We start from the raw sequence: 13,902 nt of genomic DNA, 5'->3' as shown, positions 1-13,902 counted from the left end.
CTCAATAAAAGTAGCCACTCAATTGTCTTCACGAGGCCAAGTGCACCCTGAACGCCAAGCACAGAGCCGAAAAAAAACTGCGGCCCCGCCGGGAATCGAACCCGGGCCTCCTACGTGCAAGCCTAGTGTGATACCCACTCGGCCACGGAGGTTGCTCCATTATATTTAACTCCAATTTTCATTTCAGAGTACAATGTCGGAATGGAGGCTCGTGTTTTGGCTCACGTTCATAATTCTGGCGGTCACCAATCTATTCTATCTCGTGTTCGGCTCGGCCGAAATACAACCCTGGAACGACCCCAACCCTGTAGTACAAAAGCCGCCCCCCCGAAGTGAAATAGAAATCGGCCCAGAACCCGAATAGAGTGCCCCAAAACCCGAATAGAGTGCCCCAGAACCCAAATAGGGGGATGCTTGTAGATTGAGTACGAATAGACTATCTTTGGACAAGCAACCACACTAGTAGATCATTGATGGCCGAGGCCACAAGTGAGCGTATTTGGATTAACTTCGGATCAAGCAATCTGATTGGGGTTGATTTCAAAAAATTCCGCCCGGGGCGGATTTTATCCTGATGGGATAATGTTCGTTCTCGGAACGGCTGGCTTTTTCCTATCCTGTCTTCCTTCTCTCTTCGATTTCGGGACGATAAGACCATAGTAGTTACAGTTCCCTCTGTCAAACCTCTTAAAAAAAAATAATCATTGTTTTCTTAAACTTGTTTCTATTAGTAGGGACCCCTTAATCGTCAAATTACAGAACGACAAAGCATAACCAAACAGAGTTAAGGGAGCGACCTTCCCAAAACACAACAAGCAGCAAATTTCACGTCCCGACACAAATTTCGATGTCATGGCTTTTTGCACGTCATTCTAATATAAAAAGTAAAAAAGATATAATTATGTAATAATGACAATAAAGAAAACTGCCAACTGTGTCATGAGTTGGAGCGAGCGGAGAGAGTTGTGAGTTTTAAACTCGGCGATTTTCTAACTGACGATTTTCAGTTTAGGTACTTTATCAGTCTGTCTGTTTGCCTGTCTATCTATATCTGTATGTATCTGTAATGCTCCGTTGAGGACACGTCTATTCATTAGCATGGTTTGTTTATTTTCTCTTGGATCGAGACTAGTAAGGGTCGATGGTCGGTTCTCCGTTGTGAACGCCTAGATAGGTACTTAGGATTAATAGCGGATCTTTTTCAGAGTGAGTTCTAAAGCTCAATGAACTAATATACCTACCTAAGTAGAGAGGTACACCCCCACAAAAATATGCAAAAAAGGCCAAGTTCCTATCCAAAAATGTCGGCCCTTAAAAGTGGTGAGATCAGATAATTAAGGCCAAGTCTGCATTCCCAATTTTTCGTGTCTGCTGAAAATGCTGGATCTCAATTCCTTCAAGCTTCTCTCAATTTCAACTTGGCAATGTTTTCCTGTTAATAATAGGTACCGTATTTAGGTATTAATTTAAGAAGGAAAAACATTGCCAAGTTGAAATTGAGAGAAGGTTGAAGGAATTGAGATCCAGCATTTTCAGCAGACACGAAAAATTGGGAATGCAGACTTGGCCTTAATTATCTGATCTCACCACTTTTAAGGGCCGACATTTTTGGATAGGAACTTGGCCTTTTTTTCACATTTGTGTTTTTGTGGGGGATCTCACTCCTTTTTTCTAAGTGTGTATTTACACATAATTAGTAGGTACAGATCTCCTTATTATTACCTAGCTATTTGCGAGCTTTTGAAAATTTTCCGTGAGTTGTTGTTGGTGTTTCGTTGTTGTTGTTGTTGTTGTTGTTGTTGTTGTTGTTGTTGTTGTTTGTTGTGGTGTAAATTGTTGTTGGTGAAATATCTTTTTGATACCTACCTAAGCCTTTAGTAGTTTAGTCATTAAAAAAGCGGTCAAAATACTGTTAACTGTAAAAATACAGGAAAATACCGCTAACCGTTGTTCCGATGTTGATAAAAATTACTAATTGGGGGGTTTTAGGTATGGTTTTGGGGGGGTCTACTCTCATAACTTTTTCGATATCCCTAACCGTTTTGTGAAAACCGCAAAAAGCGGTTAATTCCGCCTGTGGGCGGCGCCCAGTGCACCTTTTGCCGATTTTCAGATTTTTCCCTTTACATACTCATCAAGACTTACCATCCTGCCAAATTTCAAGTTTCTAGGACATCGGGAAGTGCCTCATAATTTTGATGAGTGAATCAGTGAGTCAGTCAGTCAGTCGTAAAATAAGCGATTTTCAAACCGTTTTTTCTACCCCTTCCGGTAAAGCTAGAACTTCGGAATTTCGCAGGTATAATAAGGAAGTATAGGTTAACATATGGTCCAAATTTCGTGAGATTACATTGAAAATTGACGGAGTTATGATAGGGGTAAAAATGCGTCGAAATGGAGAGAGAGAGAGAGAGAGAGAGAGAGAGAGAGCGAGAGAGAGAAAGAGAGAGAGAGAGCGAGAGAGAGCATATTTTATGGAGATTATGATTTATTAAAATTACTTTATTACTCGTTATTGCTACTTGTGTTTTTAAATCGGTTTTTTATGAGTTACTTTTTTATACCAACATCCCCCTCCCTCCCAATTTCTATTTTTAAAATTTGTAATAATGGTAACTGTTGTAATCCACAGTTCCTCTCTCTACCTCCCTATTTCTCTCTCTCTCTCTTCCTCTATCTTTCTCCATTCCTCTCTATCTCTCTACCTCTTTCTCTGTTCATCTCTCTCTCTGTCCATCCCTCCCTCCTTTCCTCTCTCTCTCTCTCTTTCTTTTACCTAGTAAATTGTAGGTTAAGTATTATGGCTATAAAGATGTAAAATAATTTCCTTAGACAATAGCAAAATGGATAAAATTACAAAGCAGAAGAAGGAGAAGAAGAAGAAGAAGAAGAAGAAGAAGAAGAAGAAGAAGAAGAAGAAGAAGAAGAAGAGAGAGAGACACAAAAAACAGGAAGCGAGTAAGAAAGAGAGATATGGAGGGAGAAAGGGAGGGAGAGAGGAAAAGAGAGGGAGGGAGGAAGAGAAAGTGAGAATTTAAGGGAGGGAGAGAAAGGGAGAGAGAGAGAGACATGTTATGTTAACTTCTCACGTCACATTGAATTTTGTTCTGAGGCGAAGGAGAGAGACAGTGATAAATAATGAAAAGGAAGGAGGAGAGCGAGAGAGGCATAAAAAATGGGAGTGAAAAAGAGAAGGGAGAAAGAGAGAGACACACACAGAAGAGGAGGGAAAGAGCTACAGACAGAGAGAGAGAGAGCTACGAAAACAACAGACAAAAACACATATCACTGGAAAATCTGAGAAACTTTCTCGTTTCTCTATTTGCAAAAAAATGCAAAACGAAGTTAGCTAGCAAAACTTTGTGCGCCATGTTCACATTTTTCATGCTTTTGTAGATACTCTCTCCCTCCCTCTCTCTCTTTCTCTCCCCCTCTCTCTCTCCTTCTCTCTCTCCTCTCTCTCCTTCTCTCTCTCCTCTCTCTCATTCTAAATATATAAAAAAAATCTAATAATATTTTATTCATTTCTTTTATCATATTTTTCTGAGAAATATTGTGCACTTTAACTGATTTGCAAAAAGTTTTCGGTCTGGCTCTGAAGTTCTGATTTAATAAAAGATTTTCCAAACTGACAGATGAAAAAAATAGAAGTCTGCTATTCCAAGATTTCCAAGTCAAATTCATTTTCTTCTCTTTCTACTTCTTTCTTCCTCCTTCACAAATCATAATTTTCTTTTTCTGTCCTTTTCGTCTGATGCTAATTTTCATTCTCCTCCTTTTTCTCTTGTTATTTTCGTCTTCTGCCTCTTTTCTACAGTATTCCGTTCTTTTCTATTTTTCAATTTATCAATTCCATTTCTCTCCTTCACAAATCACACATTTTTTCTCCTTTCTCCGTCTCTCCTCTCCTCTCCCCTACGAGAAAAATCGCATATAGAAAACCACCCCAACCCTCACCGCAACAGGATTTTGCACTTTGCTACATTTTCACGCACTGCATGTGGTCCCAGCACACTCCCTTGCAGTATTCCAGTATTCAGACTATCCGGGGCCCTACACAGGAAGAGGTACATCCGGTCCCGAACTGAGAGCAAACACATTGACAGTAGGTACCATACCTCTGGGATAGACCAAAAGATGTAGCCTTACTCCTGGACTTGAATCTCAGGGAAGAACATACCCTGGAAAATTGATGACTCGCTGCCTGCTGCTACAACTGACAGCAAAAAAAAAAAAAAAAAAAAAAAAAAAATGCTCCACTCTGTTGTCTGTTTACCTATAGCTTCAGAAGGACTGAAGTACCTACTGAAGACAAAGTCGAAAGTTGGAGCATTTTGAGTGAGTGGCCCGAATAAGGAGCCTTGAACCAACAGATCCTAATTTACCTAAAATTCTTAGTATTCTTCTTTGAAAAAAAAAAAAAATGTCGAGAGGGAGAAGCCCAATGTTGGAGCCCTGGGGACCGCAGCCGGTAACCCTGAGAACGGCCCTCATATTCCCCCTTGACAAGATTGAAAGCTTTTGCAAAATCAAAGTCTCGTCGTTTTTTGCTTTTAATGCTCTGATTACTTTGAATTATTTTTTTATTTTGCTTTCAATTTTCTGCATTCGTTTGGAAAAATGATGGAAATTTTTTTTTTTTTTGAAAACCCGAACCCATTTCCTCATTAGACAACCATTACCCCACCCTCTCACTCTGTCTCTCTCTAATTTTTCAGATTTTTTTCACATCATTTCGTCACCCTAAAATTTTCCAGAACTCTTTTTCTTAAAAAAAAAACAAAAAGAGAGAGGGGAGGGAGAGAGAGAGAGAGGAGGAGGGAGAGAGAGAGACGAGAGGGGAGGGGGGGTAGAAGAGTTGCATAAAAAAAAAAAAAAAACAAACAAACAAAGTTCATTATATTTAAATCCAACCAAAAATAAAATACGTAGGTATGTAGATAGGGGATAACATGCTGAGTGCACTCTAAACTACAAGCACAGAGCTGGAAAAACTTCGACCCTGCCGGGTATCAAACCAGGAACCTCCGGCGTGGAAGCCCAATAATATGATACCCAATTAGCCACGGAGATTCTCTAACCTCGCTCATTACATAAACCATATTTAATACTAGTACCTACATAACCTAATACAACTTCATACATACCTATCTACCTACCATTCAAAAAGAAAATATTATGACCTTAACTAGGTACAACCTTAAAAAAGCTCAAAGCTAATAAAAAGCATAACTCTCGAGGTCCTTGGTTCGCCCACACACAAAGTTAATTATAATTATAAATTTCATAATTAAATCCGAAAAACACAAGTACCTACCCACCTACTTACCCACCCACACCCATACCCATAGCCACAACCCAAAACTCTTTACATCATGGAGCTTGTGAATATTTCAGCACACACGAAGAATGTGAAAATGTTGTTTTCGAAAATTCCGTTCTCAACTTTTTATTTTTTCGTTGAAGAAAAATAACGCGAAAACGAGGGAACTCTGGAGGGAGAGAGAGATAGGGAGAGAGAGAAAGGGAGAGATAGAGAGAAAGGGGGAGGGAGAGAGAAAAAGCTCTGGAGAGAAAAGTTGTACAGTGGCGTGTATGGTCAAATCTTCAAGTAAGATCGAAAAAAATAATGAGATCCCCACTTTTTTTTTTTTTTTTTAGTAAAAATGAGAATCTAGTCCCGCTGTCTAAAGATTATCTCTGAATACTAATGGGAAAAGAAACACAATAGGTAGGTAAGGTACGGGTACCTACTTCACTTCCTACGGCATTTACAGACAGACAGACAGACAAAGAAGTATAGGTAAGAAGAGGGGAAGAAAAAGACGGCAGAAGTGCCCTAACTCCCTAAGTAAAAAAAGCAAAAATAGATGAAGGTAAAAAGAAGACGAAGAAGAAGAAGGAGAAGAAGAAGAAGAAGAAGAAGAAGAAGAAGAAGAAGAAGAAGAAGAAGAAAAGAATTGCAGACTTTTTAATTAAAAATTTAAAGACATTAAAGTTTTTTCTTCGTTTTCGAAACAATTATTAAAATAAAAGAAATTAGAATAGGAGAAGATAGAGAAAACGTAAAGAAAAGAGAAAATACACTAACGAGGAAGAAGCTTAGGGGAGAGAGGGGGAAGAGAAAGGAAGAGAGGGGGAGAGAGAGAGAGAGAGAGAGAGAGAGAGAGAGAGAGAGAGACCATAACTTGTGAACAGTTTTTGCGATTCAGATGACATTTTCTCGTCAATTCATTACCTAAATTTGGGGCCTGTTGGTGCCCTTTTTCCTAAAGAGTTCTAAGTAACTAAAAAAAAAAAAAAAACTAGGTACCTACTTCTGTTACTGTTGTAGTAAAATAAGAAACAACAACCAACTAAAGGAATAATTAAAATAATTTAAAAACTCTACAATATGTAGGTAAATAAATTTTCTTTTTATCATCTGTCTTCTTCTTCTTCTCCTTCTTCTTCCTCTTCTTCTTCTTCCTCTTTTTCTTCTTCTCCTCCTTCTTCTTTTTCTTCTTCATCTTCTTTAGCTTAGGAGGTGTGTACTTTATGTTCAACAATTTATAAAAATAAATGGAATAATGTTCAGTTCAATTCAATTCTTCTTCTTCTTCTTCTTCTTCTCTTCTCTATTTAAAGTTAAAAAAAAACCTCACTTCTCCAGTAAATAAATTAATAAATATTCTAAATAATGCTCGTTAAACCAAGTACCTACCTAACCTCAGTCGGCTATTACCCACCTTTTGACGCTTAATTTAATTTTTCATATTTTTTATCACAACATTATCATTTTCTTAATTACATTTTAAGCATAATTTAAACTTGGAAAGGTTAAAGGGGGGATCAGGATTAGAGAGAGAGAGAGAGAGAGAGAGAGAGAGAGAGAGAGAGAGAGAGAGAGAGAGAGAGGAGGAGAGAGAGAGAGAGAGAGAGAGAGAGAGAGAGAGAGAGAGAGAGAGGACGGGTAAAAGGAGACAGAAAGAGGGGAATAATAAAGAGAGAGAGAGAGAATAAGGAAAAGAAGGGAGGGAAATGATCAAAAAGAGAAAGAGCGAAGGAGAAGAGGAGGGGAAATAAAAGAGAATGAGAAAGAAGGAACACTACAGGATAGGGAAAGAGAGAGAGAGAGAGAGAGAGAGAGAGAGAGAGAGAGAGAGAGAGAAGAAGGGGAACGAGAGGGGGGGGAGAGAGAGAGAGAGAGAGAGAGAGAGAGAGAGAGAGAGAGAGAGAGAGAGAGAGAGATAAACAGGTATATACATAAGTGAGGAAATAAGGAGAGAGAGAGAGAGAGAAAAGGAGGGTTAATCAGGAGGAAGTGGGAAAAGAGAGAGAGATAATGCTAAAGAAAAGCTGCCTATTCACACTACAGTGCCAGTCTCGCTCCGGTCACAGTCCAGTTTCGGTCCGATCAAAAAGATTCGTCGCGAGAATGTTCCATAAAGATTAGACAGACCCCTGAGAACTCGAGGTTGGGTGATAGAAAATGCCTTGGGTAACTCACCGAGTCTAGGTAATATTTACACTCCAGTCAAGATAATAATTATCCTCTCTACGTGATTTGAACATTTTAAACAAAGTGGTGAAATGGACACATCCACTAACAATATTAATTCCCTTCTTTCTCTATCGTGTTTAGCCAATTTGGTAGCTTTGGCACATCCACCATTAATACAATCCCATCCCATCCCATCCCATCCCATCTCTCTCTCTCTCTCTCTCTCATGTTTTCTTTCCTATATCTCTCCCTAAATTAATCATCGAGTAACGTCTGTGTTTTGATTTTGACACCAACAAAACTAATTTGAACAAATTCTCACTTTCTGAGATTACATATATTTGAAATGTTGACACATCCACTAATATCAAGACACTAACATACATAGGTAAGGTACCCATAGTCTTAGATATGGACAATCAAATCCCCAAAAAAGACCAGAGTTTAACATCCTGATAAACGAGACAACTAGAGGTATTGAACACATTGTTCTTCAAGCAAGAGTGGCAGACATTGGAAATAAAATAAAATAAGCGTACAATGTTTACCTCTTGATGAAATCGAAATGTCCAAAATCCAATACTGAGCGCAATACGTTCCCGAAAGAATACGTCCAAGGTTGACACCTGCAGAAAAGTTATAGGTAGCTCCAAATCTGAATCCAATCCAATAAAAAACAACAAACAGCCTGTCAACGTATCAACACTAAAAAAAGCACAAAAAACGCACGAAATCTATCACAACAATTAAAACGCAAAACGCCCAATCGTAAAAAAACGTTTAAGCGAAAAATAAACAAAAAGCTAGCACGTGACTCCGTACAACTGGGTAATAAAAATTTTGTAAACAAACAATAAAAATATTTTAATAGCCAATAAAAATAACGCAGTATCAAAGCGGGAAAATTAAAAACGAGGTACAAAAAATCGTATACAAGAGTGAAAGGGAAAAAAGCGATTTTAAAATTATGCGTACGGTAATGAGGGATTTTTTTTAAACTACAAATACAGACGTATACGAAAATTTCGTTAATTTAATTGAATTTGAGTTTTAATACCTTTTAAATTGGGGAAATTTTAAAAATTACTTTCTTAAAATTAATTCTTAAAGGTTTAAAAAGTTCGAAAATTTTCGCTCAGCGCGAGAGAGCAACGAACTCCGAGATATTTTGCTGACTGGTTGCGAATATTGCGATGTGCGTCTGAGACGAAAACAATATAAAATGAAAACCCATTTTCTCCCTTCGAGTTCTTTTTTCAGAAAAAAAAAACTTTCCCGTTTTTCCATCTCTCCGTGAGTTTGTGTGAAAGGGAAAATTAGGCTGTGGTCACACAAGGCTGCGCGGAGCTTTCTGTAGTTCCCTTTTGTTAGGATTGTTGTTGTTGTTGTTGTAGCAGCAGGCCAGCAGGCTGCGAGTCATCTAATTTCCAGGGTATGTTCTTCTCTGAGATTCAAGTCCAGGAATAAGGCTATAAGGCTACATCTTTTGGTTTATCCCAAAGGTCTCGTACTGTCAACGTGGTTGGGTGAGCTGGGCAATGGAACCGATGATGCACATCGTGAGGTCCTGTGTTTTGCACTGGTAAGGGGGGGGGGGGCCTTTGCCCCGGGGGCCGAGGGCCTCCAGGGGGCCAGAAGTACCTAATTTAGCTAAAACAGTACCTACGCGAATGTGGATTTTTTTATCTTTTTGAAGAGGTTTGACAGAGGGAACTGTAACTGCTGAGGTCTTATCGTCCCGAAATCAAAGAGAGGAAAAGAGGACAGGATACGAGCAACTCACAGACATTCCGAGAACGAACCTTATCTGGTTAGGACCGAGTGACCTGTCCCCGGGGCCCGGTTTGGTTGGGGACGGCCCTGGTGGATGTGTTGTCTACGGGGGGCCGTCAAATGTATCACCTCCACTAATCTTCTCCACTAACGTCGCTTCTCACCAGAACCCCAGAGTGGTACTTAAAGAGAAAACGACGCTGGAAGCTTATCTATCCGCCAGAGGAGGGGAAGGGAACAGAAAGGGAGGGGGGGGATATCTACTCTCTAGAGAAGGGGAATAGAGGGGGGAAGGAGAAGAGGGGAGAGAGGGGAAACGGAGTTATCACCAAACGACAGAGAAGAGTGGGGTGGGATTGCATGGAAGTGGGAGGAAGAGAGGAGATACGTGGGAGGGAAGAAAGAAGAGGGATACGGGGAGAAGGGAACAGAAAAGGAGTTGGGAGGAGGAATATCTAACCACCAGAGGAGGGGGAGCAGAGGGGGAGGGGAAGAAGAAAAAGTAGGGGAATGTGGGTAGTTATCACCAAACGACAGGAAGGAGAGGGTAGGGATTGCATGGGAGAGGGAGGAAGAGGAGCGAGAGAGATAGAGAGAGAAAGGGGGGGGAGGGAGAGAGAAAGAGAGAGGGGAAAAGGAGTTATCCCAGAACGATAGAGGAGAGAAGTTATGTGGAAGACTGGAAGGGGAAGAGATGCGTGGGAGGGCAATAAGAATAAGTAGGAGGGATACGGGGAGTTATCACCAAATACTAGAAAAGGGGAAGAAGAGAGAGAGAGAAGTAGAGAGGGAGGAGGGAAGAGAGAGAGAGAGAGGGAGGGGGTGAGAGTTTGTGTGGAAGAGGAACAAGAAGAGAGGGGGGAAATATCACCAAACGGCAGCGGAGGAGAGGGAAGAGAACGAGGAGGGGGGAGAGAGAAAATGAAGATGGAGGGAAGGGAAGTGAAAGAAGTAGGGGAGGTTTCTAGTCAAAATGGAAAAGTGCTCCCCAGGGAGACATTTTCTTCGGTGCTTTTTGAATTTTTTTTTTTTGAGTTGTGTCACTTTATCCTCGGATTCCCCTGTTGAGGGAAGAGGTATAGTATGTGGGATTCCTACATCGGATTTTGGGGTTCTGGAGGTTTATGCAATTGTCTTCTTCTTCTTCTTCTTCTTCTCATTCTTCTTCTTCTTCCTCTTCGCATTCTTCTTCTTCTTTGGGGACTTGAGGTCTTGTTAGCTTGTCGTGTTAGTTTGTCGAGTGGTTACTGAATCACTGATGTGCTTAAACTTTCCAGTGATGTTTAAGTGTTTAGGCATCTCCACTAAAAAAAACCCTCCGAAAAAAGGGATTTCTTTATTCTTCATAAGGGAGAATAAGGAGGGACAGAAGAAAGAGATAGAGCGAGGGGAATGACAAGGAGAAAATAATAGGATGGAGAGAGAGAGAAAGGAAACCCCAGAAAAGTTACCTCCTCCGTCAGACAAAAAGAGAGACAGATAAGGGAAATTTTTCAGATTTATTGAAATTTATTTCCCTTGTACATTATGTATTTATTTAACTCTTATTTCCATGTATTTACTTCATTTCAATGTATTTAACTATTTACTTTGTTTCTATATACCCATCTATATATATTATATACTTTCTGGAGTGAAAAAAGAAAGCTCGAGGGAATTTCGTCACAACAAAAGTTCTGTGGGTTTTCTCTCATACATCTCTTCCCGAAAAAATAAAACCTTCCAAGGGATTGTGGGAATAAGTTTAGTTTTGGGGATTGTGGGGGATGAGAGAGAGAGAGAGAGATAGAGAAATAGAGAGAGAGAGAGAGAGAGAGAGAGAGAGAGAGAGAGAGAGAGAGAGAGAGAGAGAGATTTTATGTTTCTCCGCAGCTAATTGAATGCTCAAGATAATTTTTTCACATCTTGCTCAGTCGATTTGTGTACATATTTTAAGAAGTTTTTTCAGAACCGCCGAAAGACAATGAGTATAGATGCGTCATTATTCGTGTTTCCATTGAAAACAAGTTCTGTGTGGTGATATCAACTCTTCCGGAAAAAAGATAAAAGCTTCAGGATTGTGGGAATTAGACTTGGATTGTGGGATGAGAGAGAGAGAGAGGAATAGCGGGAGAGAGAGAGAGAACGAGAATGAATATGAGACCAGAATCTGTGGAGAGTTTTTTTTTTTTTTTTTTTTTTTTTTTTTTTAAGAGGTTTTGACAGAGGGAACTGTAACTGCTATGGTCTTATCGTCCCGAAATCGAGGAGAGAAGGAAGACAGGATAGGAGAAAGCCAGCCGTTCCGAGAACGAACATTATCCCATCAGGATAAAATCCGCCCCGGGCGGGAATCGAACCCGCGGCCTAGCGCTTACAAGACAGACGCACTATCCGCCAAGCTAGTTAGGCTGATGCTGTCCCTGGGTCTCTAAAATCAAGGTACCTAGTTACCTTGGATACCTATATCTTTTTTTATTTATATTTATTTAATGAACTCCCCATCCGTGGCACAAGCTTCGGCTTTTACGGATGGGTATACCATTTGTTAACAATTTATTTGATGAGAGAGTTGTTCTGAAAAACCAATAAATGGAAACTTATAAAATTAATAGAAAACCTAAATGTAATATTGTAAATTGTGTATAATGTTGTAACAATCACAATAAAATAAAATTGAATTGAATTGGATCCTAGTCGCTAAAATTTCTACCTAACAATCCCATCAGGATAAAATCCGCCCCGGGCGGGAATCGAACCCGCGGCCTAGCGCTTACAAGACAGACGCACTACCAACTAAGCTAACTGGCTGCTAAAATTTCTATTTCTATATCTAACGCTGTAACGCCACTTAGCAAGATGTGGTGAAGCCATGGCTCTATGATTTCGCAAAAAGCCTTGGACTGAAAGCCAAGGCAAAAAGCCTTGTAACAAATTCAAAAACATTTCCACTTGGAAGTCATTTCAAACAGAAAATACAAAAAATAAAATAAAATAAAAAGTAAAAAAATATAAAATGGAATGTAAAAATGTGAGAGTGAAATGCGAAAACTGCATTCCGTTTGATCCCTTTGTGTTATGCCGCGGCTTTTCACACTTCCTTTCCCTCCGGAGGAGGGAGAGGAAAAAGGGGAAGGAGAACTAGAGAAAATAATCGTATGAAGGGAAGATGTGTGTGATAGAGATTGGAAAGGACGAGAAGTAAAAAAATATAAAATGGAATGTAAAAATGTGAGAGTGAAATGCGAAAACTGCATTCCGTTTGATCCCTTTGTGTTATGCCGCGGATTTTAACACTTCCTTTCCCTATTAATTCCCCCTGTTTTCTCTCTTCCCCTCCTTTTCCCTCTCTTTCTCTCTCTCACCCTCCGCTTCTCTCTTTTTCTCCTCTCTTCCTTTCTCTCTCTTTCTCCTCCTCCACCCTCTATTTCTTCTATATTCCCTTCTCTCTCTCTCTTTCCTCCCTCTCCCTTAATTCTTCCCTCCCTCCTTCACATTTTTCTTCCCCTCTTATTCTTTCTCCTCTTTCTTCCATATGATTTGTCTCTTTTCCTCCTCTTCCTCTCTCTCTCTCTCTCCTTCCCCTCTCTCTTTCTGTCTCAATATGGATCTCCCCCATTTAAACCTATGTCTTTGTCTCACCTATCTCTCTCACTCTTTCTCTCTCTCTCTCGTCCCTGTAATTTGTTTCGAGCTTCATTAGACAGAAAACAGAAGGTAGAAGGGAGAGGGGGATAGTAAGAGAGAGAGAGAGAGAGAGAGAGAGAGAGAGAGAGAGAGAGAGAGAGAGAGAGAGAGAGAGAGAGAGAGGAAGGGAGAAGGGAAAAGGGGGAGGTGAGGGATTTCTTTTGTGAAAACGAGAAGGAAATTTATCGGTCGAACAAATTTGTTTTCTCTTTTTTTTCTAAAGTTGAGAAAAGAAAAAAGAATCCAGAAAGGGTTTATTTTTATTGTTTTATGCTTTATTGTGTTTGTGTTTTCACCATTTTTACATTGTTGTATTTATTTCTTTACTTCCGGCCTTTTCCACAGACAAGATATTTATAAGTATTTCATAATACTCAACAAACAGTAATAGGGGAAAATATGTGGAATAATGATCTTGTTTACAAAATTTCCTCCTTGAACGGTTTCGAAAATTTGGAGGAATTGGGAGAGAAAATCTAAAGATAGAATGTCAAAAAAAGATAACGAAATGTCAACTTGTCTACAAAATCTTCGAAAAAGTTGACAAAAGATAAAATCAATGGAAAAACTCCAATGGAAAAGTTGACATGTCATCAGATATTTTCACTTTTTCACAATATTTTCAGACAGAATAAGAAAGAAACAGAAAAGAAGAAGAAGAAGAAGAAGAAGAAGAAGAAGAAGAAGAAGAAGAAGAAAAAAAACAGTCGAGTTAGAAAAGTTATAAAGAAAAAAGTTAGATCCACTTTGACAAAGTTTGGAGCTGTTTTCACTTCTGAAAAACTTTGTCACACTCGACAAGAAAATCAAAACCAACAAACAAAAGAAGATGAAGAGAGAAAAATAGGAAATAAATAAACAAAAGATATTGATAAAATAATCTGATATTAGAAAGAAAAGAACGAGAGAAGACGAGGAAAGAAGAAGTAAAAGAAGGAGGTGAATGTGGCAGAAGAAGAATACAAACATGAGAGGAAAGA

The 13,902-nt window shown here is 39.4% G+C and overlaps 1 long non-coding RNA gene across 1 annotated transcript in view; it reads right to left on the bottom strand.

Moving 5' to 3' along the window:
* Positions 1–8,661, bottom strand: part of LOC113468811 — a 35,065-nt gene extending 26,404 nt beyond the window's left edge. The window contains exon 1 of the long non-coding RNA XR_003392430.1: positions 8,032–8,661. This is a non-coding gene — a long non-coding RNA (uncharacterized LOC113468811). The remainder of the gene's footprint in view (positions 1–8,031) is intronic.
* Positions 8,662–13,902: the final 5,241 nt, after the last annotated feature.

Source organism: Diaphorina citri, unplaced genomic scaffold (assembly GCF_000475195.1).
Source record: "Diaphorina citri unplaced genomic scaffold, Diaci psyllid genome assembly version 1.1 scaffold860, whole genome shotgun sequence".
NCBI lineage: Eukaryota > Metazoa > Arthropoda > Insecta > Hemiptera > Psyllidae > Diaphorina > Diaphorina citri.
The sequence above is the reverse complement of the archived record's forward strand: the minus strand, read 5'-3'. Positions and strand labels throughout refer to the sequence as shown.